Raw genomic sequence first — 5043 nt, 5'->3', positions numbered from 1 at the left:
TGGGCCACCTACCTGAGCTTCTCCTTGCACTGCGATGCTGTTGTAAGAGGCCATCCTTAGAAGGGTGCAGGGTCTGGGACAACCCTTCCTCTGTTTCAGTCCTTGCCCTGCCCCTACACCAACCCCAAAACCCACCTCTGTTCTGCCCCTGTCCTGCCTTTTCCTGTCCCTGCTCCATCCCATCTCTTCCTCAATGCCCCCTCTCTCGAGCAATACAACGTGGGGGATTACCAGGGAGCCTGGTAATGGCAGCAGTGGTTGACCACTTAACACTCACCATAGCGTTGGGAAATGCAGTGACCCATTCCCAGCTCACTGCATTCCCTGAGCCTGGCTTCCAGCCATGTTGCTCCAGGAGCAGAGCAGGTTTGGGCCAGAATCATAGAACACTAGAACTGGAAGGGACCTCGAGAGATCCTCACAGCAGGACCCAGTACTGTCTAGATCATCCCTGACAGATGTCTGTCTAACCTGCTCTTAAATATCTCCAGAGATGGGGATTCCACAACCTGCCTAGGCAACTTATTCCAGTGTTTAACCACCTTGACAGTTAGGAAGTTTTTTCTAATGTCCAGCCTAAGCCTCCCTTGCTGCAGTTTGAGCCCATTGCTTCTTGTCCTATCCTCAGAGTCCAAGGAGAACAATTTTTCTCCCTCCTCCTTATGGACACCCTTTTAAATTCATGAAAACCGCTATCATGTCCCCCCTCAGTAGTCTCCTTTCCAAACTAAACAAGCCTAATTCTTTCAGTCTTCCTTCACAGGTCATGTTCTCTAGACCTTTAATCATTCTTGTTGCTCTTCTCTGGACCTTCTCTGGAAGATTACATAGCAATAATAAGACTTGCTCCGATAAAAATCCAGCATATTTGAACATAATTTTGATTCATACCATAATTTATGCTTCCAGATGTAATTAGTTGACACGGTATGCCTCTGTATTCCATCCTCTCCCCTGTCAAGGCTTAACTATGATGTTTGTTTAGTCCTAGGGAGCAGAGAGAGAAAAACCTTGAGCTAAGGTTAAGACTATGTATCAGTAACTTAAGGATGTAAAATATCACATGAATTTTGTAATTTTCCTAAAATCAATCATTAGAAATCCAGAAAATTCAGAATTAAGGTAAGACAAAAGAACTCCAAATACATTAAACTATGGAAACTTAAGACACTGTGACAACCTTAATTCTGTCTTGATACAGGTATTTATTATATAGCACAGTTAAGATTGACAGGGTGTTTGATTTGTGTGTTTGAAAACTTAGCATGTTTGGATTTTTTTTTTTTTTTAAAAAAAGAACACTAACTTAACTTAAGAATGAGTTGAGTTATTGACTTGGACCTGTGTAAAATTCATAATATTTAAACACAGTACACAGTACTCATTAATAACTTATCTTAATTTCTTCAAATGGAGACTTCAAGATTTTAGGGAATTTTAACAAGAGCTGATGGAAAAATTGAAGTTTTTTGACCCCTCCCCCACTTTTTGATTGAATTTTGAATTTTTTGAAAATTGTGACCAGTTATAATTTTAGCTATCAATTTTGAGATTTTTTAAAGCCACCTATATTGAGTTCATTCATCACAAACATGCTAACTTTCAGAAAGACTCATTAAAATTAATTTTTCATTAATAAATGAATGGATTTATTTGTAAATTCTCAAATTGACTCTACATTCTGTGTTGTAATTTTGAGAAGCGAGGTTGTCCTGAATTCTTCATATAAAGCTGAGGTTCTGCCTCTTTATTATGTAAGTGTGAAACTCACCAATAACTGGTTCCACAAGTAGCATTTGAATAACAACCACTGAATAACCCTTAATGTGCTGGTGTTTCCCCATAGAATAATACAGTAGTGTCTTGACAATCACGAATGTTGTCGTTGAATACTGTATATGGTTTTTATTATTCCTTCTAATCTGTCCAAGTGAGAGAACAGAAATCTGGGTCCCATTAAAATCTGTCTTTTCAAAGAACTTAGTTATCTTCCTGAATTTTTACTCAGATCAATTCTCCCTTCCCATGAATATCCTTGTGACGTAGCAAGAGAGTAGAGATATTGTCATGGGTTCGAGAATTTATAATACTTACTTTTTATGGATGCAAATCTCTTGGGTCATATCTGTGCATCTTGCCTCCTTGGAAGGGCTCCATTGGTCAGAGGCCCTCTATTATCACAAGGAGCTAGTGACCTTTCAATGGAGCAGATAGTTACAAAGAGTTAAGTGTGACAGTATTGGTATTGTACTGTAGTGTCGATGTGTTTTTGGATAGTAATTCATGCCTCCTACCTGCTGTTCTGTTCTGGTGTTCAGTTTCCAAGTCCTGCGGGATACAGGAGAAGCACATGTGGTGTCATGCCCCTTTAACATGGGTTTGCTTCTACTAAAGCACTTGCATCACCTAATGGAATAAGACTCACAATCAATTAGTAAAATAAAGTTTTAAAATTTTAGATTCAAAAATTTGCGCTTCAGTGAGTTCTAAGAGTTTCTTTGTGTGGGGTTTAAATATCAGTGAATAGTTACTTGTTTGACCAGTATATTATAAAGAGACCAGCGCTATTTCACATATTACTGATTGAACCCTTGGAAGCTGAACAGTGCTGAACCAAAGAATTTGCCAAATCACAGGTAGTCAATATTGCCTAGCAGCATTACCAACACCTCAGCTGCTTATTGGGCTCTTAGAAGATACTTAGAGGAAATGAGAACTAAATAACAGCACAGAACACTGAGCCAGGATTGGTGACTCTAAACAAACTTGATGGGACTGGAAAATTTGGCCATATCCATGATAAGTGGAGAGCCAGCTGACAAATCAAGGATGTTGCTGGGCCATAGATTGCTGGACTAGAGAGGGTCAACCTGTAGAATTATTGCTATAGAGACAAATGTATTAACATGTATTTAAAGGAAAATAATGGCTGTTATAGACACAACAGGGGTGATAGTTGGCTCAAGTCCAGAGGGTTACTCAATATCAAAACTGAATTTGGCTTATTGTTGCCAATTCCACTCTATTACAACAGCTAAATTTACTCTAATATTGTGCAGCTAATGACTACAGTGGGAGTGAGTGGCAGATTTGAGCCAATTGTCTTTAATTGATAAAAGCAGTGAAGGTATGAGTAACAGTTGCTGACTTCATGCCACCTTTAAAGTATTTGGGCCAGAGTTCTGTGAGATATAGATGAGCAAACTGACCTGAATCTTTGCCTAAAATCTTGAGCTCAATTTGAACCAAACCTTTGAGATTTTTTTTAAAATACACATATCTATGTTCTAACAGCTCAATCCTAGAGTCCTTACGCAGCAGTTAGTCAAAAATTCCCTTCCTATTACAGGAAGCTTTGCCTGATTACATGTTGTAAGAGAGTGGCGTAGCGAAGCAGAATGAACAGGCATTAGTACTGAGAGTCTGAGACAGAGCAATTGCAAAATCCAGTCTTGTTTGGGACTAGCTCTAGTCTGGAATTTTCTATCTAAATGGCTTTTCAATTGAAAATACAGTTTATGCAAACCTTTTGTATTTTGTCAAAATCTTCATTTGGAGAAGTCAAAATGAAATATTTCAGGTAGAGTTATTTTGCATCAGTTTGACATCGATTTGTGTTTGCTTGAGCTGCTGTGATGCCTCATTAGTGGAGTTGTAATTCACTTGACTTGTGCTCCAATTCTCTTCTGTGGACTGGACCCTGGCTGGATTATCTCTTTGATGCACCCATCTTTCCCTTGTTGTTGGGAGTCATGCAACCATGGTGTATTATGGGACACAGCTGAAGAGCAGGTTGAGGGTATGAAGCACCTAACTTACAATTCCTCTGAGATACTGCAGCAGTTCAGGTAAACACAAGTGTCAAACTATGTAGAACCAAGAATTTTCAACCAGCTCTAGTTCTGGCCAAGAGGTCCTCCTGTAACAGGAATAACAATAAGTTTGCACTCCTTCCCTCTTCTCTTGTCACCATTTGTGCATACCCTTTCATCTTTTTTTCAGAAGCAGGACCACTGACCTATGCAGTCTTCTGACTTGGCTGGAAACTCAAGATGGGCCTAAGCCAAAAAATTAGAATTTGAACCAAATCCATATCCAAAGTTCATAGATGTTCAGATCCAGGATTTTGATTTGGATCCATCTTGACTGGAAACTGGAAGTACTGAAAATACTGAAAGAACCATTTTTGTGAGGTGTGCAACATACTTTGTACACTCAACTATTTCAGATAATTTAAGATAAGCACCTGAAGTTTTGTTCAGATAAATATCCAAAACTACTTTGAAGTCCAACAATAGACACTTTTCTAAGTTACACAATCTTAGATAAAGAAATATTTTGTCCTTAGCCTGGGAACACAGTACATTAGTGCTGGTTGGAATTGCATTCCTTAGTAGCTACCACATCCTTACTTAATAAACTGGCAAGGTGATGATTTTGTATGATAGGGTGCACTGTTATTTTTGGACATACTTCAGTTTGTTTAAAAACTCCATGTCGTTCCAGATAACCTAATACAGCATTAATGCTGATTTTCTTTGTCCTTTTTTGGGCAATTTTTTTCATACTCTTATTGTTACCTTAGTCAAGTGGGTGTGTTGGTGGCATATACTGTGGATTAACCAATGTCTCTTCCTGCCCTGTGTTGCCTGCTGGAAGGGAGGGGTTCTGTTCTTCTGATATGTGGCTCCCTGCTGGCATGTTAGGCTGCTCTCCCTGGCAGCTGGGCCTTGGTGGGGAGTGGAATGGAGCCACTCCCAGTCACTGTTGGGAGTCACTGCATAGCCAGTTACACGGGAGAGAGACTTGCTGGATAGGGATGGTAGTGGCAGCCTGCTTCCTGCCCAGGCTCGGCTTCTGGGGACAGGAGGAGAGGAGCTCTGGCTCGCTTGACTGATTCCCGGTGGGGGCAACCCCCTGCCCAGCCAGTCACTCTCCCAGGCAGCTGCTGTGCTTCAGTGGGCAGTGTCCCAGTGGCCAGAAAAGGCTCTGGCCTTGCCCATGCTGCTCTTTGCCAACACTGGTTGCTGGGGGTGTACATGA

The 5043-nt window shown here is 40.6% G+C and overlaps 1 long non-coding RNA gene across 1 annotated transcript; it reads right to left on the bottom strand.

Annotated features, from left to right (window-relative positions):
* Positions 1 to 559: 559 nt before the first annotated feature.
* Positions 560 to 3042, bottom strand: LOC142829864 (uncharacterized). The gene is made up of 3 exons (XR_012904741.2): positions 2295 to 3042; positions 2095 to 2195; positions 560 to 987 (listed from the first exon to the last, which is right to left on the bottom strand). It is a non-coding gene; the product is annotated as an uncharacterized LOC142829864 (long non-coding RNA).
* Between the last annotated feature and the right edge of the window lie 2001 nt (positions 3043 to 5043).

Source organism: Pelodiscus sinensis, chromosome 6, assembly GCF_052426305.1.
Source record: "Pelodiscus sinensis isolate ZL-2025 chromosome 6, ASM5242630v1, whole genome shotgun sequence".
Taxonomy (NCBI): domain Eukaryota; kingdom Metazoa; phylum Chordata; order Testudines; family Trionychidae; genus Pelodiscus; species Pelodiscus sinensis.
This window is presented reverse-complemented; position numbering and strand designations above follow the sequence as displayed.